This window comes from Sus scrofa, chromosome 17 (assembly GCF_054392235.1).
Source record: "Sus scrofa isolate SSC_HxYL_T2T_F1_AM1 chromosome 17, Sscrofa_HxYL_maternal_Yorkshire_Landrace_v2.0, whole genome shotgun sequence".
NCBI classification, from domain to species: domain Eukaryota; kingdom Metazoa; phylum Chordata; class Mammalia; order Artiodactyla; family Suidae; genus Sus; species Sus scrofa.
Window position 1 is genome coordinate 48,637,894 of NC_139399.1, and position 23,568 is coordinate 48,661,461.

Consider the following 23,568-nt stretch of genomic DNA (forward strand, 5'->3'; position numbering starts at 1 on the left):
CTATACCATACACAGCTCATGGCAACCCCAGATCCTTAAACCACTGAGGGAGGCCAGGGATCAAACCCGCATCCTCATGGATACTCATCGGATTTGGAACCTGCTGAGCCACAACGGAAACTCCTGGAAAGATCCCTTTGGCTCAGTGGAGGACACACTGCGGAGCCCAGGAGGGAAGCAGGAGACCCTAGGAGAGGAGATACTGGTACTTTGGACCAGAAGGAGGTAGTGGGTTGGAGACAAGGGGGTTGGCGATGGGTTGAGGCAGGGGAGGGGCCCCTGCCCCAGAGCCTTCCCCCAGCACTAAGGGCTGGGAGCAACTTCCTGGGCCCAGCAGGAGTCAGGTGGGGCTGGCAAAGAGCTGCTCAGTATATAAATATCTTTAATGAATAAATAGAAGTGCTTTTAGGGCTGGCGGAGTCGTATCATTTCCACCTGCCGTAAAATTTCATTAGAAGCAGGCGCTGCAGGGGGAGAGGAATGGCTGCAATAAATCTGCCCGCCCACCCTCAGGCCCTGCCTCCGCACTGAGCTGACGCAGCATCACTCCCGGGAGAGTCCAGACGCCCCTTCTTCCTGGGCCTTCCTGGGGCTCAGGGGCATCTGGTCCTTCCCTGCCCCGGCCCTACGGCCTGAACGGGCAAGAGGCAGCAGTGGGCAAGGACACGTGTCTTGCCGCTTGAAATCCAGGGGCCTCCATGTCCTTTGCTGGAAAATGGGCGCAATTCCTATCCCCCACGTTCACCCTTCCCCTGGCTGCAAGGACTTTACTCTCTCCTCATCAAACGCAGGTTAGATGGGTTTCAGAGGAAGCAGCAGCAGCACCGCTGAACTGCTGGAGCCACAGAGCTGGGGGAAAGCTGAACTTGGGGTCAATTTCACAAATGAGAGAACAGGCCCCAAGAGAGTCGGTGACTGTCATAAGGTCTTACAGGATCTGCGGACCCAGCCCTCCAAAACTACCCTCGTGTTGGCTACATTACTTAGCACCAACCAAATGTCTGACTCCTTGAGTGCTCCCTTCACGTCTGTGATGTAGTGACTGTCATTGTTCCATTTTGCAGATGAGAACACTGAGGCCTAAAGAGAGCTAGGACCCGGGTCCCCCCCATCAGTTAGTGACAGCCAGATGGGAGTCCTTGTCTCCAGCCTAAACAGTAGCCTTTTCCTGCTTTATTCAAGCAGGGTAGGGCTGGGATTGTTTTCCTGAGCTCTTCAAAGGGCTGGGCTGGAAATTTTGCCGAGCACCTGCTATATGCCAGGGGGTCTCTGAACTGGAGGCCACTGTCCCCACACCTTGCTGCATCCCTGTAGCATCTTCCAAGGTGCCATGCTCACCTCCAGTTTACAAATAAGAAAAGGAAGTATAGCCAGATCAAGGAATTTGCTCAAGGTCACACAGCTGTCACTGATGCTGGCCCTGGCTGCCACCGCCCAAGACCGGAGATCCTCAGACCCCTCCCTTGGCCCCACTGCCCCCTCCCCCAGCCAGTGGGTGTAAGGCCAAGAAGCCTGGCCAAACAGACAGACCCAGCTGGCACCTTGCCCATGTCCATGGTTATCAATTAAGCCCATTACATGGCCCTGGAAGGACACGTCCTGAGCCAGCTGCCTTCTCTCCCACCTGACTCCCGCCCTCTTGGGAACAAGGCCTGAGGGCAGATTCTTCCTTTTAGCAGCTGCAAGCAGAAGTCTCTGTAACTGGGGAAGATCAAAAGATGTACAAACAAGTTTCACCGCCTGGCCCCATGGACCCACCTGGGCAGCAAGCACAGGGTGTGGATGCGAGAGACAGGCTACCTGGATGCCAATCTAGCCCTGCTGCTCCTGAGCTGTGTGGCCCTGAGTGGGTCACTGCACCTCCCTGAGCCTCAGTTTGCTCATCTACAAAATGGGGCGGGAGAGCTAGACAACAGCACTCTGTCTCCACTGGCAACAAGCTGATCCTCAGAAAGTGCTTGAGCGACCATAGTGTGTTGATCAGCACGTCATCCTCCCCGAGTCCCTTATCTTCTTGGGTCTTCTTGTTCACCTTCCCCACTGGACTGTGAGCTGACTCATCTTTGTTGATACTTTCCAGAATGAAGGCGCAAACCCATGGGGGCGTCCATCCATCCATCGTGGATACCCAAGCCAAGGTCCTTTAGGAGCAGACAGTGAGCCCTGAGCCTACACAACAAGTTTCCCATTAAAGAGTTGGGGGCTTGAACCAAAGTGCTGTGGGTGGGCCTGAGCACGTGTCCAGCCACTGCTTACAGGCCGGCACTGATGCTCCGGCCCCCACCCTTCTTTCTCTGTGACCTGCCCCCCTCCCACTTCCCCAAAGCCCTGCTGATTCTACTCACTCCCGGAGACCAGCTCGCTCCCTGGGAAGCAGGAGCTCAAGCTCAGTAGGCTCCCAGACCCTGAGACACAGAGACAAAAAAGACAAGATGAGAGAGAGGGCGAGGCAGATACAACCTGAGCCCCATCAGCTAAAGTGTGACCAGCAATGGTGCCGAGAACCCCACACACTCTTCCTCCAGTCCTGAGGCCCCCAGCTCCTCTTCCATCCCCTTCCTGCCTTCCCCAGTCCCCCAGGGAGCCTCCCCAGAGCCCCCTCCTCTCCAGAGCTGTGATTCATCCATTTCTGCTCTGCTCTGCCCAGTGTGGGGCCTGCCACCCCGGAAGCGCTCCCATAATATTTCCTCGGCAGATATTTTCTGAGCACTTACTATATGCCAGAGCCCATGGAGAGAGAGAACCAACAAGGCAGGCTTTTGCCCTGCTGCCTTCCAAGAAGTAAGCAAGCAAGGCATAAACCAGCAAGGCAGCTTGAGATGGTGCGAGGAGCTGTAAAAATAAAAAATAGAAGAGTGCCTAGAAGGAAGGGCTTCTATTGTGGTCTGGATGCTCAGCCTTCTGAGGAGGTAATGTTGGAGTTGGGAGAGGATTGAGCAGAGCAGCTGCCAGGGGAAGTTGGGAATAAGATTCTAGACAGAGGAAATAGCAAGTGCAAAGGCCCTGGGGCAGGCTTGTGGTTTACCTATTGAGGAACAGCCAGATGCACCATATGAATGAGGAGGAGAGTGGGAGGAGATGAGCCTGCAGAGCGAGACAGGGACCAGACCATACAGGGCCTGGTCAGCCACAGTAAGGGGTTTGAATGGTTTCCCACATGAAATGGGAAGCTATTAGAGAATTTTGGGGGTTTTTTAGTTTTTTTTTTCTTTTTCTTTTTTCCTTTGTAGGGCCACGTCTATGGCATATGGAGGTTCCTAGCCTAGGGGTTGAATTGGAGCTGCAGCAGCCAGCCTGTGCCACAATCACAGCAAAGTCAGATCCGAGCTGAGTCTGCGACCTACACCATAACTCACGGCAATGCTGGCTCGTTAACCCACTGAGCGAGGCCAGGGATCAAACGCCCAACCTCATGGTTACTAGTCAAATTTGTGTCCGCTGCGCCACAGTGGGAACTCCACATTGGAGCGTTTTAAGCAGAGGAGGGGATTTTGGTTGACTGAGTCATGGAAGCAGGGAGGGGATGGGTGGGAGGATGAGAGGAGGAATGACGGGGTAAGGGCAGAGACTGGGGTTCTGGCCCCCTGCCTGGAGGAAGCACCACGTGTGGGGCAGGATCTGGGCCCTCCTGGTCCTCTGCGTCCCTCTGGCCCACTGTCTGGAGTGGCGCCACCCAGCCCGGGCTCACAACCATCAGAACAATCAAGCAGCAGACACAAAGGCCGTTTGAGTCAGGGCGGGCAGCCGTGGGAAGATCTGATCGGAGTTGTGTCTGGGAAGGTCCCTGCCACTTCCTGGAGGAGAGAGCGGAGGCCCAGGAATAAAAGGGAGTGGAATTTCCCCAGGTAAGAAGACAGGAGGGGCCTCCAGGAGCAGACTTGAGCGGGCAGTGGCGGGGAGGCCAGAAAGAGTCAGCTCTGAGCTGGGGGCCTGACAGACCCAAATCCAATTAGTTGTCACCACAGCCCTGTGAAGGGCCAGCTGCTGTCCCTGTTCTTGGGTTTTTTGTTTGGTTGTTTTTTGTTGTTTTTTTTTTTTGGTTTTTTATTGGCCGTACCTGTGGCATGAGGAAGTTCCCAGGCTAGGGATCAAACCTGCGCCACAGCAGCAACCCAAGCCACAGCAGTGATATCGCCCAATCATTATCCCACTGTGCCACCAGGGAACTCCTGTCCCCATGTTATAGATGGGAAAACCCAAGCTCAGAAAAGGCTGGACAGTCACAGGCTATTCCAGGTGAGAGCTGAGACTTGCCCTCAGAGAATGGTCAGTAAAATACACCCCAACATTCTTATGGGAAACAAGGAGCCTACTTGGAAGGTGAGGGGGGAGTGGGAGGAGGGTACCATCTAAGATACACAAAAACACCCGTAAGTGGGCAGAGTAGCTCATTCTCCTTGAGGCATCATGCAGGGCATCGTGGAGGAGGTGGCATTTGAACTCAACTGTGAAAGGTGGGGAGTTGGGTGGAGAAGAGGAAGGGGCAGGAGAGGAGAGGTGGCAGAGGGATGAGCAGGGCAAAGGCCCAGAGGGTGAAAAGCATTGGAGGAAGTGCAACTGCTCCAGGGTGGCCGGGCTGGGAGGCAGGCAGGAGCCAGATTAGGACTGCGCCAATGCCAAGGCCAAGTGTTTTTACTCTTCTTGGATGGCCTGGAAGGGCCCTGGGAGGGTTTGGAACCAGAGAGAGGCAGGTCATGCACTGCAGGATTCTGAAAGCCTCTCCTGTTTTGTGCACAGGTCAGGAGGCTGGAGGCGCAGGGGAGAGGCTGGACTGGTTCTGTAGTCCAGGCAGACGTGCCGGTGGCTTCAGGCAGGGCGGTGACCTTGAGGGTGGAGAGGAGGAGACGGCCTGAGAGCTATTACGGAATTAGAGTGGGCGGGGCTTGAGGCTCGACTTGGGGGGGGGGGGGACGCCACAGCAGAGCTGGGTCCCTGGCCTGAGACTAAAGCCATTCATTTGTGCATCTACCCATCTCCAACCATCCAGCCACCCACCTGCCCACTTACCCTTCCCTCCGTCCAACACGCAGCAGTCCCATCTCTGGGCCAGTCCGGCTATGTTTTGCCGGGGATGGGGGGCTGGGATAAAATGGCTTGTCTAACGGGGAGCCCATCATAACAGGAGGCAGTCACAGCCCAGTGTGCGGAGCACCTGTGAAGAGGGAGACAAAGACAGAAGGAGGGGCGGGGGGGGGCGTGGGGAGAGGAGCAAGGGGCTCAGCACAGCCCAGCTCCACTTCAGGACGGTGGGTCTGCAATGTCATTGTCCCAGACAAAGGACAGTACATTATTAGTGTTATTAATTATCATTAATCTAATTAAACGGCAATTACAATTAAGAACACAGTGATAAAAATGCCACCTTGGATTTCAATGCCTCTTTTCCTCCGGCATCCGGGTGAGTGATGCTTCAGGAGCCTAGCCCCCCTCTCCCCTGCCCCCGTGGCACCATCTCCATTTCTTGGGCCACAAAGTCCCAACTGAGGGGTCACAGAGTCACACTCCCCTCCTTCTACAGGAGGCAGACAAACTGAGGACCAGGGAGGGGAAGCCAGGGCTGCCTGCAAATCTGTGGTGAAGGTGAATTTAAGCCAAAAAAAAAAACAAAACAAAAAACATTCCCGCTGCTGCCCAACTCAGCCCATCCCCATCAGCCTTCTTCCTTTTTTTTTTTTTTTTTTTCCGGGAAAAATAGCTGTCAGAGGCAGCCATCGTGTTACTGATTAAACAAGGCAAATTCTATCGGAACAGAATCAGAGACACCCCTGGACACCTAATTACACAGGCTGGAAGGAGGAGCGCGGTGGGGAAATAGAAATCTGAGCAAACGGGGCAGCAAGCCAGCGGAGGCGCCCTCCCCATCACCAGGGCGTCATCTCCCCCTCGGCCTTCTTGAATAATCCCCCTGCTCCCCAGGAAGGGGCTCCCCAGCTGGGGTTCACACACCGCCCCCAGAGAGCTAGAGACCACCTGGAGCTTGTGCGCTCTGGGCTGGAGCAGCAACGCCTCTCAGAGCCTCCTCCAGAACCCCACGGAAAACTGGTGTCCTTTCAGGTCTCCGGCTGGGGCCATCGGGGCTGGGCTGGAGCCCACACAGGCCTGGCCCCAGAGTTCTGGCCCAGACAGGACCCAGGGCTCTGTCTAGATGCCACCCCAGGGGTACCGCCCCTCCTCCAGCCACCCCCCCAAGAGGGCCCTCCGGGAGATGTTGTGCCATCAGCAGGGTTAGATGCAGAGGGCGGGCTTTCCTGAGATCCTGCAGTTAGAGATGGAGCAGGATTGTGAACACGTGAGGGCAGAGCCCTCGTCTAATTCCATATCCGGGTCCCCTGCATTGACAGGCACCAGGGCAGACCCTAAGGGGTGGGTGAATTCCAAGTTCATTCTGCCATCCTTAGCAGCCTCACCTGTGTCCCTGCTGGGCTCTGGGGAGACGGAAAGGGACCAAAGAAACATCTCTGATCCAGAGGAACCCGTGAGTGGGGGAGACAGGCGGGAAGCTAAACAACCCAAGGAAGAGGGTGGAGTGAGGTTATTTCAGATAGAAAGAGGTGCGATCAGAGATCCCGTGTGGCTCAGTGGGTTAAGGATCCAGTGTTGTCACTGCAATGGCTTGTGTTTGATCCCCGGCCTGGCCACTTCCACGTGCCACCAGAGCAACCAAAAAAAGAAAAGGAAAAGAAATAGGTGAGATGGAGAAGATAAGGTAGTAAGAGTAAAGAGTGAGTTAGAGGAGTTCCTACTGTGGCATAACAGGATCGGCAGCATCTTGGGAGCGCTGGGGCAAGGGTTCAATCCCCGGCCCGACCCATTGGGTTGGGGGTCCAGCTTTGCCAAAGCTGTGGCTTAGGTGGCGACTACAGCTTGGATCTGATCCCTGGCCCAGGAGCGCCCCATGCCGTGGGACAGCCGAAAATGAAGGAGGAAAAAAAAAAGAGCAAGCTAGAGTGTGTGTATCTGGGGTGGGGGAGTTCTACTTGAGATGAGACAGTTCTGGGGGGCCTCTCCGAGGAGGCGATATTCAAGCCGAGATCTGAAAGGGGAGCAGAGGTGGCCAAGGGCGGAACCAGAGGAAAGCTTTGGGCTGAAGGAGCAGCGAGTACGAACAGAATGAAGCAGGGGGTGGATGTAAATGAGTGGGAGAGGAGTTCCTGTCGTGGCGCAGTGGTTAACGAATCCGACTAGGAACCATGAGGTTGCGGGTTCGATCCCTGGCCTTGCTCAGTGGGTTAAGGATCCGGTGTTGCTGTGAGCTGTGGTGTAGGTTGCAGACGCGGCTCGGATCCTGCGTTGCTGTGGCTCTGGCGTAGGCCGGTGGCTACAGCTCCGATTGGACCCCTAGCCTGGGAACCTCCATATGCCGCGGGAGCGGCCCAAGAAATAGCAACAACAACAACAACAACAAAAAAGACAAAAAAAAAAAAACAAAAACAAATGAGTGGGAGAACCGAGAATGGGGCTGCCAGCTGGAGGGGGTCTCCTGAGAGAAGACAGGCCAGGAGCCCTGGCCTGGGGCCAAGCAGGTGTCCCCTCGCCCCCTGCATCCTTGATGGCCCACAGGCCCCAGCGTCGGCCTTCCCTCCACCTCCCCTCTCCCACCGCCCCCTCGAGAGGCTGCCTCCAAGGTGACTTGCTCATCAGATCCTGCAGGTGTTATCGGTGCACCATTAATAATCATTACCCCCCAGCTGCCTCCCCGGCTTTCACTTTCCACCTTAATGTAGGTCAAGGGGCCTAAGAAAAAACTCACTGGCCTTTTTCCGAGTCTCGGGTTCCCCTCCCGAGGGTTCTGCCTCTTCCAGGGCCCGGACTTCGGTCATCACACCTCGTCGTGACCTGGAACAAGCTACTCCTTCCCTTACTGACCTTGGCCTCCCCTTCTCGAGCACAGAAATGGGGCGCTATCCCCACCCCCGGGCACCACATCACTTCCCACCCATCACCCACAGCCACCCACAGCCACAGCAGGATGGAGAGGCCTCTTACCCCACCCCCACCTGTGCAGATGTAGAAACAGGGCCTAGGATGGGCCCTGCGGCTTGGCCTCGGCCGGAGTCACACAGCCAGTAAGTGATGCGGTGGGATTAAGACTCAGGCCCAGGCTGCGATTAGACAGTAGCGATGTTTCCACTGGAATTTCCCCATCCTTGTGGCTGCCCTGCGGTTATGTAAGAATATATCTTTGTTTTAGAAAATGCACACAATATTTGAAGGTAATGGTGTATTCCACACCATGCTTGCAACTTTTCTGTAAATTGGAGATTAGTTTAAAAATTAAAAATAACTCGAGTTCCCATTGTGGGTCAGTGGACTAAGAACTTGACTATTATCCATGAGGATGGGGCTTCAATCCCTGGCCTTAACTGTGGGTTAAGGATCTGGCGTTGCCATGAGCTGTGGTGTAGGTCACAGATGCGGCTTGGATCCTGCATGGCTGTGGTGTAGGCTGGCAGCTGTAGCTCCAATTTGACCCCCTAGCCTGGGTAGCTCCATATGCAGCAGGTGCAGCCCTAAAAAGAAAACAAATTTTTTTAATTTAAAACATTTAAAATGCATAAACAAAAATCAAACAAACAAAGCCTGTGTTCCTCCCACCCTGGGCTCGGTGTCCAGGCACAGCTGGCCAGGCTGCCGCTGTGGAAACAGAAGCTCACTTTGGAAACAGAAGCTCAGAGTTGTCCAGTCATTTTCTGAGGCCACACAGCCAGCAAGGGAAGTGATGCCTTCTGGGGGATGGGGGTGGGGGGCGCTCCCCCTCTAGTGAGGGGGAAGAACCAGAGAGAGGGGAGCACAAAGGTGGGGGGCGCTGGGGATTTGCAGCTTAAGGGAGCCAGCAGGCAAAGCCTCTGGGGGATGCGGGGTGGGTGGTGGATGCCAGGCTGCTGGCGACCAGGGTACGTGGTACCCCCACCCCTGCCCTTTAGAGCCCTCGGCCCTCACCAGGCTCCCACCATGGTCAAGGGCCGATTGATCCTCCACGGTCCCTGGAGCTGATCCCACACCCGCACCTTGAGCTGCTGCGTGTTTTCTTGTCTCTGATTGTAAACAGATTTGACTAAAGAGGTAAATTAGAAGTTAATTAGAGAGAACATGATTGATGAGGCAGTTTGCTGTGATTGGGAGGCGTGGAAAGGCTGGGGCTCCCTGCTCGGAGGCCAGGGAGGAGGGGGGCCGGGGGACAATTCACAGGCCCATGGATCCAGAGGGGGCACCTGGCATGGTGAGGCGCCCACCCAAGGCTGCCCTTTCTCCTAGGCTCCAGGGTCAAGGCCAAGGCTCCTCTGTGGCACAAGGGCCCAGGTAAGCACTCCGTGGACCCTGTCAGTGGGGGTCAGGCCCTCGCTGGACCCGGAAGCAGCTCACTTGTCCCAAGTGTGGCCTGAACTTGCATCTTCCAAGCATGGGCTGGGCTGGGGAAGATGCTGACGCTTCCCAAACACTTACAGGGCTCCAGGCTCTGCGCAGCTTCTCAGAGCCTTGCAAGGTCTAGGCTATATCTCTGTGTTCTACGCAAGGTTCTCTGGGAGATTCAGAGTTAAACCAACTTGCCCGAGCTCACACAGCTCATATGGATGGAGCTGAGACAAATTGACCTCTAGAGTCTGTATCTTTCCTAGGTCCCAGCTGTGTGTCTGGTCATTGTTCAACTTTCCAGGCCGTGCAGGGGTCCTCTCTACAGCACCCCCTGCTTACATACCTCTGGCAATGGTGAGCTCACTTCCTCCCAAGGCAGGCCGTCCAGCAGCAGGACAGCTCTGACTGTGGGAACATTTGTCCTTGTGTGGAGATTATCTAACTCCCTCCAGCTGCACCTCCAGGCCACAGCTCAGCCACTTGCCTGCTTCCTTCACAGAACAAACTCCCAGAATGAGAACTAACTTTAAAGTAGGAGTTCCCCAATGAGATTCGGGTAAAGCACAGGGAACTATGTCTAATCACTTGTGATGGAGCAGGATGGAGGATAATGTTAGAAAAAGAATGTATGTATATGTATGTATGTATGACTGGGGCACTTTGCTGTACAGCAGAAACTGCCAGAACATTGTAAATTAACTATAATAAAAAATAAACACATACATATATACATACGTAAAGGAGGAGTTCCCATTGTGGCTCAGTAGGTTAAGAAACCGGCATAGTGTCCCTGAGTATGCGGGACTGATACCTGGCCTCACTCAGTGGGTTAAGGAACCAGTGTTGCTGCAAGCTGCAGCTCAGGTCACAGAAGTGGCTCGGATCTGGCATTGCTGTGGCTGTGGTGTAAGCTGCTCCAATTCAAACCCCAGCCTGAGAACCTCCCTGTGCCATGGGTGTGGCCCTAAAAAGAAAAAAGTCACCTCACCCAATTTTCTCATTCTTCTGGGGAAACTGAGGCCCAGCCAGGGACCAAACCCCCAGAGTGATATAGTGAAGGGGTATCAATGCAGGACCTGGGTTCCCCTAAATACTGCCATCAGTCCCTCCCCCCATGCCCACCCCTTCTGCTCCCCAAGCCAAAGAGTCAACTCTTCATTCCTTTATCCATTGCTGCCTTGTCATTCATTCAATCTGCACGGTTCACTCTAGGCTCAGAGAATGTGAGGGAGGAGAACCAGACTGAGCCCTTGGGGTGCTCAAGCCCAGTTAGGGGTGGCAGGGCTGGCTGCAGAGGAGCGGGGTGAGGGGCTAGGAGAGGCTGAGGGGGACAGCGGGTCCCCGCAGGAAGTGGCACTAGAGCCCAGCTCTGGAGAAGGTGTGAGATCGGTTCCAGCAGTGGAGAACTCTGGTGGGAGGGAGCAGCGTGCATTCTAGAAACTGCCAGGTTGGACAGAAACTGCCAAGGGGCCTGTGGGCGAGTGGAAGTGAGGGAGAGCTGGTGGGAGGTGGGGTCACAGAAGGACGCAGTTAGGATTTAGTGTACGTGGTAGGGAGGTGGGAAGTGTTGAGAGTTTTAAGTAGGGGAGATTGACCGGATTTGCATTTGTAAAAGCAAAAACCTCTGGCTTTTGTGGGGAAAAAAAAAAAAAACCCTCTGGCTTGGTGAAGGGCGGAGGTGGTGGGCCTGGGAGAGTCTGGGGCTCCTGCAGCTGTGGGTGGGGTGAGTGAGCACAGAGAGAAGTGGGGGTTTGGGGGCAGGGCTTGGGGATGGAGCCCAGACTTGAGGGGAAGATGGGGCTTGGGACGGGGGTGGGGCTTGTCCTGGGTTTGAGGAACTTTTCCAGAGGAGGTGGGCTCTGGACAGGGGACGCCTGTGTCAGAGATGACCAGAGCCAGAGCCAGACTTGAGCGTCCCCCGAAGCTAATGAACCCACTCGGGTGAAAACACGTGGTCAGCAGGCCTGCCTCGTCCTGAAACCCTTTTCTGTTTTCAGTCAGTGTCCCTCCAAAAAGGGCCAGAAGAGGAGTTCCCATGGTGGCTCAGCAGGTTAAGAACCTGACAAGTATCCATGAGGACGTGGGTTTGATCCCTGGCCTCCCTCGGTGGGTTAAAAGATCCTGCATTGCTGTGGCTGTAGCGAAGGCTGGCAGCGGCAGCTCTGATTCAACACTTTGCCTGGGAACTTCATGCGCCTCAGGTGCGGCCCTCAAAGGAAAAAACAAAATAAATAAAAAATAGAAAGAGACAGAAGAGTCCAGGACAGGGCTAGGGGAGACCAGGGTTGGATGGAGCAGAGCAAACCATTCCCTACCCCAGTCTAGGCTTTCAGTGCCAGCTGGCTAGTGGCCACATGGCCTGGTCACTGGCCTCACCCTCCTTGTGTCAGTAGAGCTGGAAGCCTCCTGAGGACCTTGAGGTCTGTCACCCTTCCTCACTCCTCAGGCATCTCAGGACCTGAGCTGGAGCCCACCTGGGGAATGTCCACTGAATCAGACTGGCGACGTGGGAGAGCGGGCCTCACTGCTGCTGTTACTGAGTTGTGATCCACCAGATGCTGTAGTAAGTGATGGGTGTTTGGTTCACTAACAGCCCTTTGTGATAAGCTCTGTTTGTGTACCCATTCTACAGATGAGGAAACAGAGGTTCAGAGAGGGAAAGGGCCCGAGGTCACACAGCCCAAAAGAGGCAGAGTTGGGATCTAAACCCAGAGCCGGCTGCCTCTTGAGAGGTGGGCAGAGCCTTCCTAGCCTCGCTGGGGTTGGGTTGGGGAGTGAGATGGAACCCCTGCTTGGGGGCGGTGGGGCCTCACACACCTCACCGGGTTGAGGGGATGGGATCATGGGAGGAAGGACTGGGGATCCTTAGAAACCAACTTTCCAGGAACTGGAGAAGCAGGAACAGAGACTAACTCTTGGATGCAGGCAATGGCAAGGCCAAGGTGGAACCAAGGCCCCTAAGACACATGTTGTAGTCTGTGAACACAGGCTGGAAGAAGAATTTCCGGACTCATATCAGGATGAAAAGAAGAGTTTATTGAGAACAGAGGTGCTGCTGGCATAGCAGGACAACTTCCTGATGATCGCAGAGAGCTGATGCTGAGCGCCTGGTCATGTCGGTTTTTATAACCCAGGGAGGGAAGTCTCACGATACACCTGCTGACCTGCTGATTGGTTGGGGAAAGAGGGGTCTTATGATACACTTGCTGGTTGGTTGGGGGGGTATAAGGCCCTATAGAGGTGGGGTGAGGAGTGGGACACATACCTTTCCTAGTAGGGGCCAGGAAGGAGTAGGCCTGGTCGCTCAAGGTCGAGGAGGGGGCATTACAACGAGACAGGTGGGGTGATGATAGGATGTAGTAATTCTTGTCTTGGCCAGAGGCCCCTTGAAGGGGCCTTGAAGCCCAACAATACACCCCTGACCTGTGGCTAGAGGTGGCCTCCTTGAGGACACAGGCCTTCCAGCCTGGTCAATGCTGGGGCTTCTGCTTCCTCTGGCCGTGAATGGCCAGTGAGATGCAGGGTGAAAGTTGTGATGGAGGGGGCAGGGCCCTGGGAGTCCCTGCCTTCCCCTGGGGCTCAGTTTCCCCAGTGTACCATGGGACAGGGCAATGAGATGATGTCCAGAGTCCCTGACAGCCATGGTCATCCGAGAGAGAGCCAGGACAAGCAAATCGAGAACTAGCAGTTACTGAGCCTCTCTGTGCCAAGGGCTGAAGAAGGGTGTTTCATGCACATCTCACTTAATTTTCATGACACACAGTCAAACAGGGATCATCATCTCCACTTTATTTTTTTTAATCTTTTTCCAGGGCCGCACCCACAGCATATGGAGGTTCCCAGGCTAGGGGTCCAATCTGAGCTACAGCTGCCGGCCTATACCACAGCCACAGCAACTCAGGATCCGAGCCGCGTCTGCGACCTACACCACAGCTCACAGCAACACCGGATCCTTAACCCACTGAGCAAGGCCAGGGATCGAACCCGAAACCTTATGGTTCCTAGTTGGATTTATTAACCACTGAGCCACGACGGGAACTCCCATCTCCACTTTAGACAGGAGGAAATAGGCTCAGAAAGGTTGGGGAGCTTTCTCAGGATCACACAGCTGGGATGGGGTGAGACCGACTTCAAAGCTGCCTCTGTCTGACTTCAAATGAGGCCAGTGTCTATTCTGCTACAAATGGCCCTGCCCGTGGATATGAGCGTGGGTGTCCCACGGGAACTGCAGCTTCGAAGATGTTGGAGCAGGTGAGGCTCAGGGGAGAGGGGTAGATCGAGAGACGGAAGTAAAGCGTAGTGAATGTGGGTAGAATTCAGCAAGAATCAGCCAATGTCTGTCTCTGGCCAAGTTTCTTCATTATAAAATGGGGATCAGAGTCCCTGTTGTGGCTCAGTGGGCTAAGAACCCAACTAGTTTCCATGAGGGTGCAGGTTTGATCCCTGGTCTCGTTCCGTGGCTTAAGGATCCGGCATTGCTGCAAGCTGCGGTGCAAGTCTTGGATGCAGCTTGGATCAGGTATTGCTGTGGCTGTGGCATAGGACCAGCGGTTGCAGTTCCGTTTCAACCTCTAGCCTGGGAACTTCCATATGACGCAAGTATGGCCATAGAAAAAGAAAAAAATAAATATAATGGGGATTATCATAGCACCCTCTCTCTGGGTGGTTTAAATGAGATGATAAAGCCATAAGCACAATGCCTATTTGTTAAACAGATGCCAGGATATATCTCACCTGCTCTTGCAACAGCCCTAGGGAACCTTGGAAGGCTCTATAGCAAAGATCGAGTTATAGGCTCCCATCCTAGAGACAGCAAAAGCTGTGGTGCTGGGAGGAAGGCTGCCAGAGGTGACTGAAAATTCAGGGGACGAGGGCGTGATTAGCTGCCAGCATGCCTGACTCCCAGGTCCAACTGATGGGGGCTTCAAGTCCCCGCTGGGAAGGAGTGGGCCAGGCTGACCCTGTCCCCTGCAACCAACTGAGATTTTGGACCCAAATAATGACCTTGGAATTGAAGAGACCTTCTTGTGGTTGACAGCTCAGGCCCTAGAGACAGGTAACCCAGTGGCCACCAGCTGTGTCACCTTTAGCACACCTCTGATTCCTCTAAGTTTCAGGTTCCTCATCACTAAACAGGGGTGCCAGTGGTGTGACTTCATGAAGTCACTATGGCTTCGAGGAGGACAGTGAACTCTGCACTCAGCTCAGTGCCCAGCAGGGCCAACGCAGGGCATGTTCCTTCCTATCGGGAGTCAGGGAGAGCCAAGCTGGATCCCAGATCTGCACTTCCCAGCTAGAAGACTTCCGTGCCTCTCGGGCCTCAGTTTCCTCACCAGTAAAATGGGCATGCAGTACCTACTTCTCACTGTGGTGAGGATTTAATGAAAAAACAGGGTGAGCACATGGCATGCGAACTGGCACCTACTCTAGGCTCTCAGCCAACCACAGCTGTGGGTCATGATAACACAGAAGGAATAACCCCGCCCAGGTTGTGTGTACCCAGTTCCACTTTGCCCCTGAGAGCTGGGCCCTGCAGAGCAAAGTCATGAGCAAAACCAGCTTGGCCCCTCCCTTGAGGACGCCCCGGCCTGTGGGAAGACTGGCGCAAACAGGTTTGAGAAATCACATTTGTGTGTTTGTTCCATAGTTAGTTCTTGAGCACCAGCATCCTGGCTGGAGAATACATCAGTCACCGCCCTAGTTCTCATGGGGTTCCCCTTGCAGAGAGGATGACAGAGAGTCAAGAAGCATACACGTGATGTGGCAGATAATGGGCAGTGTTCAGAAACACAGAGAAAGGTGAGGGGCTCCAGAGTGGCGGGGACTGCAGTTTTAGATTTTAGACAATCGGGGGAATATTTGATTACAGGCTGGACGATCTGAGAAAACCATTCCAGGAAAATAGCAAGTGCAAAGGCCCTGAGGCAGGAGGGTTTCTAGAGTGTCTGAGGCCAGTGTGGCCAGAGCAGGGGAGGTGAGGGGGCAGCCCAATCACGAGGGATCCTGTGAAGTGTGGTGAGCGTCTGAGTGAGAAGATAGGTGCTGTGAAGAAAAGTCCCCAGCAGGGTCCTGGTCGTGGTCCCTGGGGTCCAACTCTGATGCAGAGCACATGGCAGGCACATTTGGAAAACAGCAAGGGAAGCAAACAAAGGCACTCTGGTGGCAGAGGGAGTGACCAGGGGCACAGACAGGAAAACATGGGGGGCGGGTTTCTGCCTTCAAATACCTGAAAGGCACAGGGTCCTCTTGTGACGTGATGTGCTAAGTCTCGCGATAATGACGGAGGCGTCCGTGGTAACTGACACACAGGGCAGAGAGCAAAGGCTTTCCATGTGCCTTCCCCTCTGGTCCTAAAATAGCCCCCTGAGACTGGCTCTTTCATTTCCACTTTACAAGTGAGGTCACTGAGACTCACAAGGCTTTGGTGACTGATCCAAAGCCACTTGTAAGTAAATGGCTGAGCTGGATCTTGAGCCAGACCTGGGGCTGCCTTTTCCAATAGACCGTGCCCTTCAGAGATGAAGGACCCACCTCTGGGGCTACCAGGCTCTCTGTGATGGAGGAGGTTCCAGAAGAGGTGAACCCAGAGCCTAGAGGGGGCAGCAGGCTGGGACAGGCTCTGTCGGCCTTGAGGATGCAGTGGGGACATGATCGCCGTCATTTCCCACGTATAAGAGCTCACAGTCGAGCAGGAGAGAGAGATACTAAATAGCAAGTTACACAACAAATTACTTAATTGAAATTGTGAGGAGTTCCTGTCGTGGCTCAGCTGTAATGAATCCGACTAGTATCCACAAGGACACAGGTTTGATCCCCGGCCTCACTCAGTGGGTTAAGGGTCCGGCGTTGCCATGAGCTGCGGTGTAGGTCGCTTATGCAGCTCGGATCTGCATTGCTATGCTGTAGGCTGGCAACTGCAGCTCTGATTTGACCCTTACCCTGGGAACGTCCATATGCCACAGATGTGGCCCTAAAAAGACAAAAGAAAAAAAAAAAGAAATTGTAATGTGTTCCATTTTTGCTGCCACTCTAGTGCTGGGGCCCTGCTTCATCTCCAAAGCCCAGGAGGAGGCTGGGCGACTCCCTCCCACGGGCTCCCTCTGCTCAGCAGCAGGAAATCTCAAAAATGCATCGTGACCTAGAGGAGGAAACTCAGAGGGAAATAACTGCTGAGGGTTCGGGCTCATGTGGGCAAGCCCAGCTCTTGCTGCCATCTGGCTGAGCCTCAGCAGAAGCCTGGGGCAGCGGACCTTGGCCCCAGCCACTGTGTGACTTCAGCCCAGTCGCTTCACCTCTCTGAGCCTCAGGGGTCTATAAGATGGGGTGAACACTGCCTGTCTCCCAGACCTGATGTGGGGATTTAATGAGATCAGTCGCAGCGCCTGGCATACCTTAAGCGCTCAATAGATGTCCTCCCCTCCCCCTGTGTGGCATCCATGGAAATATCAGCCCTAGACCTCCCCTTGGAGAGGTCCAGCTCCTCATGGGCTGCTAGGGTAGTCACGCATCACACAGGACTATTGAGCATCAGAAATGCGGCCAGTCGGAATTGAGGTGCCGCACCAGTGTGAAATAGACACTGGGCTCCAACGACTTATCCACAAGAGGAAGGTAAGATATCTCATGAATGTTTTATAGTGAAGTGACACTATTTGGGTGTTACATGAAACAGATCATTAAATTAATTTAGCCTTTTTTTTTTTTTTTTTTTTGTCCACTCTGTGGCATATGCAGTTCTGGGCCAGGGATCAGATCAGAGCTGTAGTTGTGACCTAAGCCACTGCTGTGGCAACGCCAGATCCTTAACCCACTGTACTGAGCTGGGTATTGAACCTGCACTCCAAGGCTCCCAAGATGCTGCCGATCCCACTGTGCCCCAGTGGGAACTCCCTACCTGTTTCTTTTTATTTTATTGCGGCTACTAGAACATTTAAATTTATACATGCAGCTCACATTTGATTTCTATTGGACAGCATTGGCCTAGCTAATTACTCACAGCCATGGAATATTTAGACTGGCATTCACCATGCCATTGAAGTCATTTAAGGATTTTTAAAAACACTCCCACAAGCAGAGCCTCGAAATTGGCAGAGACCCTGCTGTCCTGTCGTGTTTAATAAGCACCCGGTTTGCAGGGTGAAGGGCCCTAGGAACCCCGTCTCTCTGATGCAATTAATTGCCTTTGATGGAGATTATCATTAGGCTCCTTGCTGGGACAACACAGATCCGCATCTCATGCATGTTTCCTTGGCCTTGACAGAGTGCAGTTAATGGGCTTGGGTTCAAACTTGAGGACCAAGGCCTAGAAGGGTTCTCTGGCTCTCAGAGAAGCCCCTCCTTTGGGAAGACCCCAGAGTGGGATGTCTTTGGAGGAGCTGCTTGGCTGCAGAGGTGATGATGGATTTTGTCTGCCTGCCTCAGGCAGTGACACATGGAATAAAGGCCCTAGCTGGAGTCAGGAGCCCTGGGTCCCTGGCCTGCCTCTGCCATTTCCTCCCTGTGAGATCCTAGGCTTCTCCTCATCCCTCTCTGGACTTCAGCTCCCCCATTGATATAATGAAGCAATGGTGGTTGATCTTTTCCCTTTTTTTTGGCTGCGCCCAAGGCATAAGGAAGTTCCTAGGCCAGGGATTGAACTTGTGCCATAGCAGTGACCTGAACCACAGCAATGGCAATGCTGAATCCTTAACCCACTGAGCCACCAGGGGACTCCCAGTGGTGGTCCATTCTTGAGGACCCACCTCTGTTAAAAAACAAAAAAATGGAGATATTTTGGAGTTCCCTCATGGCTCAGAGGGTTAGGGATCTGGTATTTTCACTGCCATGGCTCTAGTTATAGCTGTGGTGCAGGTTCAGTTCCTGGCCTGGGAATTTCCACATGCTGTGGGCACAGCCCCCCCACCCCCCAAAAGGAGATATTTTAAATTCTAAGGTTTTTTTGGTCTTTTTAGGGCCACACCTGCGGCATAAGGCAGCCCAGCCACAGCAATGCCAGATCCAAGCTGCAGCTGCCACCTACGTCACGGCTTGCAGCAACACTGAGTGAAGACAGAGAAGTGAAGACCCACATCCTTACCGACACTATGTCAGGTTCTTAACCCACTGAGCCACAATAGGAACTCCACCTGGGGAATTTTCTAAAAGCCTGATAATGAGGCCTAGCCTCAATGAAACCAGTTGAGTCAGAATCTCTAGGGTGTGGTCAGAGCATTATTTTTTTAAAGCTCCTGAAGTCAACCCAGTGTACATTCAAGGGGTACCCCAGTCCCAAATCAACTCTAAAAGCCTCCAGATGGACATATGGGGGAAAAGGGAACTTGTGAGGCTCAGAGAAGGTGAGTAACTTGCCCAAGATCACACAGCAAGGTGACGGTAGAACCAGGCCCTGAACCCAGGCCTCTTTTCTGAGCCTGGGCCAATTTCTCTCCTGAGGCTGCATCTCCTTTTATAAACCAGAGCCCAGGCAGGCAATGCCTACAGTATTTCACTTTAATAATATTGGAAAATGGTACAGTCAGGGCCACCACCATGATGGGGTGGGAGCCGCGGTGGCGATTAGTAGAGCTGTAAGTCTTTTGCTTTATCCAAATCTTGGGCAGTAATTTAGGAAATTTAATTAAAGGGGGAGAAATGAGGACACCTCGAGCTCCTTGCCTCGTGTTATAATGAGTGAAATATACCGGGCTGTAAAAGGAAACGCTGTCTGAGACGCAGCTCCGATGGTTTATTGCCAAGTTTTATTCGCTGATGTAAACGTAGTCGCTGGAAACCGGAGCTCTATTAACGCACATATTTTCACCCATCCGGGGCCCCTCCTGCTCCCCCTTTCCCTCTGGGTTTGTTCACCCACCTCCTCGGGTCAGCCCTGGTGTTTCTGGGCATGTGTCTGCCAAGTCTGGCTTTCCCTGCCGGTTTCATAGCCTCCCATGGCAGATAAGAGTTTAATAGAATTCCATGGCTCCTCTGAGCTCAGTAATGCATTCTGGAAATTAGGCGGCTACATACTGAAGCCATTGTTCCCCCTTATAAATGGGCCCCTCCAAGCCAGTGACCGTGGGGGCTCTGATAAGCTCTCATGAAGCCGTGCTCCACATGTTATTGGTGTGTTAAAAGGTGCAACTCGGGGCTCAATTGCTCATTGTTAGGGGCTGATACATTCAAGTAGTTTCTCCATGAATCAGGCAGCTTAGGTATTTCCCCCGGACTGGCATTGATAGATGAGCAGAAGGAAGCCATTTAGACGGCACTATATAGGGCCCTGGCCCACACGGTGAATGATTTCCAATGCCTGGTTTAATTTATTTTTAAATGAAATTTGTTATTGATTCTGGATTAAAAGGACAAATCTTACGGCTGTTACCACTGACAAAGCCATGGTGCTCAAGTGACACCTCGCAAGGAGGAAAGGGAGGGTGGCCTCCCTGAGTCAAGGGGAGGGTGGGGACTCTCCAGGGAGCTTAGGTCAGAGGTGGGGGGCAGTGCCAGCTCCCCTGCCTTGGGCAGTGGCGGGGATGAGGGGGACTTTGAAAAGATCATCTTTCCTGGCTGAAATACTTAAGGTGATGTTTGCCTTCTGAGCTTCATTTGGGTAAAAGAACTCGCAGTGATATTTGCCTCCTGGCATCCACGTGACCACTAGATGCTTGTTTAATTGCCTCCAGGGATGGGAAGCGAACTACCTCCTGGAGCACTCCCAGAGTGAAAGGAATGACAACAGTCAACCCACCCTAGCGAATTCCTAGAGACGGTTTCCTGGAATAGTTTTCGTTTACCTTGTGCCACCACTAGGCTCTCAGCTTCCACAGTGTCTGCCATTGGCACTTGGTTTGCAGAGCAGAAAGGAGGCAGAATTACACAGAAGAGGAATGTGGGCTGAGGATGCATCCTTTCACATCCGGCCTCAGCCCTGCCTCCCTTTGCAACCTTGTATGGTTGCTTTATCTCTCTGCGCTTCAGTGTCCTTATCTGAAAAAGAAGGAAGGTAATAATAGTGGCTGGAAGGGTTGTTGCATGAATTCTATGAGATCATGGACGTAAATGCGATTTGTAAACTGTAAAGTTCAGTTCAGGTGCTGCAGGAAATACGAATAGGGGAGTATGGTATATTGGGAGAGCCCTGAGCTGCAAGACAGAGGTCCTGGATCCAGTTCTGTCATGGTTGACAGTGTGACTGAGGAATTCACTCATCCTCTCTGGGTCATAATTTCCTAAACTGGGTGGATCGAACTAGATGTTCATGGGTATTGTGCCAAGAGTGTCGGCTCTGGATTCAACCCGACTGTGGCTCAGCAATTGTCGTGTGAGACATTGGGGAAGATACTCTCTCTGAGCATCTGTATACCTATCTGTAAATAATAATAATAATAGCCAACACATATATGGCTAGGTATTTACTATATATCACTATTTACTAGGTACTACTATTTACTGTGCGCCAGGCAATGTTCTAATTTTCCATGAAGCAAGTCATTTAATCCTCACAATAATCTTGTGATGAAGGTATTATTATCTTTATTTTTCAGATGAGGAGGCTCAGGCACTGAAAGGCAAAGTAAATTATTTAAGGTCACATAGCTAGCAGGTGGCAGGAATCAAAACTACAGTTCACACTTATAACCACACGCTTCTATCCTATATGGATTTGGTAGTTCTGAGGATTAGGTGGGATAACTAAAGTTCTGATCACAGTGCTGGGTAGATAGTAATGAGGCAACAGGGTCAGGGATCGGGAGAAGGCAGCAGGCATTTCTTCCTGTGGGGGACTCAGACTGGACCTTGGCCAATGGAAGTCTCAGCTAGACAGAGGGGAAGGCATGCATGTGGAGAGGGAAGCACTGGGAAAGATATGATGGACATGATGAAGCTGGAGCATGCATGTTCGGGGCAGGGGGCGGGGGGACTTGGGGAGAATGATGCCTGGGGCAGAATGTACTGCAGGAAGTGAGGCTGGGACCTTGAATGCAAGCCAGAGATGTTAGGATTCTCTAAGAAACGGTCATTGGAGGGTTTTGAGCAAAGCCATTACAGCATGAACCTTTCAAATTCATAAAATCCTGGGAGGCCTGTCCTTGAAGGAACCTCAGAGATTAAGGGGTTTTATCCCATCCCAGACTATGAGAAGAAAGGATTCTTGAAGGTCAGCCAGTGGGCTAGTGACAGAGGCAGAAGGCACCCTGACCTTATTCCTCTGCAGCCCCCAAGCAAAGTCTCTTGTTTTCTCTCTTCTAATCTCTCTCTCTCCTTGTTGCCTTGCCTGTGTACCCTTCTCTCCAATCTGAGGTTTAAGAGGAGAAAGCCCTGGGTTTGAGCCCTATTTCTGCCATCACATTCTCCTGGGAAGGCCTCAGGCTGGGATTGAAAGAATCCTGGGTTTCAGTCTTGGCGTTGCTTTGTGATTTGAAGTTTCTGTTTCTCCATCTTTATAATGGGAACAATGGAGCCCATTTCACTGGGTCAAGTGAATTAAAGAATGAGGAAATGCTTTGGTAGAGTCCAAGATGCCTGGCCATCCCAGGATAGCCTAAATACCACTTCTGTGTGAGAAGGAAATGAGAAGAGGGTTAATTATGGGAAAAAAACAAAAACAAAAACAAAAACAAAAAAACCCTACCCTTCTTCCAGAGAACATGGGCCAGAAGGAGCTAGGATGACGACGGGGATTTGTCTGTGGTGTTGAAGGCAGTGGGAAGCCGCTGGTCCTTTGGGAGCTGACAGTTGTGCTCAAACAGTATTTGCAAGTGCGCTACATTTCGGAATGCTGTCCGTAGTTTCAAATAAACCACAGGCCGCATCTGGTGTGCTGCCGGCCATAATGTTGGAAAGAGATATGCGAGGACAAGAGTAAAGACGAGGGGTAGGAGGACTCTAACCTCGGGCTCTAACCTCATTCTCAAAGTTGGGGTGCTGCCCACAACGCTGGACCCACCTGTGGTCTGGAGAGAGATGTGGGCGGCCTTCGGCGCTGGCTCCCAAGCGGCGAGGGCGGGGGAGGAAGTCAGATCTGTCCATGGTGCTGAATCCTCGCCTCTAGGAGCCCGCGGAGATGCGGTCGGTGAGGTTGAGAAGATGGGTGTCGGAGTTGGCACTGTCCTCCTCCGTAGTGCTGAAACCTCGGCGGACAGGGCCGGGTCGGGAACGACACCTGGGGCAGCACAAGGGACGAGAGCAGGAGGGACCCTGCCCGGAAGTCAGGGACTTCGCCCCAGACTCGCTGTGGGGTCTCAGAGAAGCTCCTTTTTCTGATTTAATGTGGTTAATTTTCTTTTAAATGAGGTCACAGGTCCACCTTGTGTCTGTACTTAAGATTTGTCCCAACAGACCTGTAAAACATCCAGAGAAGGAAGTGGAGCCTCTTGGAATCCTGCTCTTGGGAATCAAAGTGGCTTCGTTCACCATCACCTCCTGCCCCCTCACCTCCCGCCCAACATCCCACTAGGCCCATCTGTCCGAGGAAGGGAGCCCTGCAGTCCAGAAGAGGGCGACCCAGTCCACTGCGCAGGGCCCAGCATCTCTAAGCTGGAAGGAGACTCAGCAACTGTCCTGCCTCACCCCACTACACAGACACGAAAGAAAACTGAGTCCCAGAGAGGAGAATAGCAGTAATAAATACTGAGCTCCTCCCAAGAGGTCGGCATTATGCTTAGCGCTTTACATACACGATTTCCTTAATCCTCACCAGGACCCTTGATTCCCATTTCTCAGATGAAGCCCTTGAAGCTCAGGCAGGGGTAGACTCCCGGACACGATCACACAGGGAGCCAAAGGCTGCGGCAGGGCTCTAACCAGGTCTCCTGGGCCTCAGCCCAGATTCCCACCCTATCTCACCCTCACCTCCACCCAGTTCTCAAGAGGCGACCGCCTGACCCCGGCAGCGCCCTGCTGGCAAAGTTGAGGAGACCCTCCTGAGCGCGCTGGGTCTGGCGGCTTGGTCAGTTGGTTTTTCTCTTAGCTCGCTGGAGGGCATTTCTGTTTCCGAAGTCAGTGGTATTATGCTTTGCCGGAACCGGGTCCCTGGTGTGGCTCCCTCCACCCCATCCCGCCCCCACCTGCGTTCCCTGACCGGGGAAGTTGCGGGTACCGCTTTAAAAATCCCAGCCTGGGCAAAACTTTGATGATAAATCAAGCGGCAGATCCCTCCGCCGCCGCCTCCTCTGGGCGGGCGGGAGGGAGTGGGAGGGAGGGGGTGCGGCGGCAGCGGCGCCGAGCGGAGTGGCC

At 53.2% G+C, this 23,568-nt stretch overlaps 1 long non-coding RNA gene across 2 annotated transcripts; it reads right to left on the reverse strand.

Annotated features, from left to right (window-relative positions):
- Nucleotides 1–362: 362 nt before the first annotated feature.
- Nucleotides 363–23,506, reverse strand: LOC102161460 (uncharacterized). Of its 2 annotated transcripts, XR_014832309.1 has the most exons (8): nucleotides 23,185–23,491; nucleotides 22,280–22,673; nucleotides 20,127–20,319; nucleotides 7,987–8,158; nucleotides 5,008–5,152; nucleotides 2,715–2,832; nucleotides 2,346–2,405; nucleotides 363–2,141 (listed from the first exon to the last, which is right to left on the reverse strand). It is a non-coding gene; the product is annotated as an uncharacterized LOC102161460 (long non-coding RNA). The 2 variants fall into 2 exon arrangements; XR_308768.4 differs by lacking the exons at nucleotides 363–2,141; nucleotides 2,346–2,405; nucleotides 2,715–2,832; nucleotides 5,008–5,152; nucleotides 7,987–8,158 and having other exon boundaries at nucleotides 18,826–20,319; nucleotides 23,185–23,506.
- Between the last annotated feature and the right edge of the window lie 62 nt (nucleotides 23,507–23,568).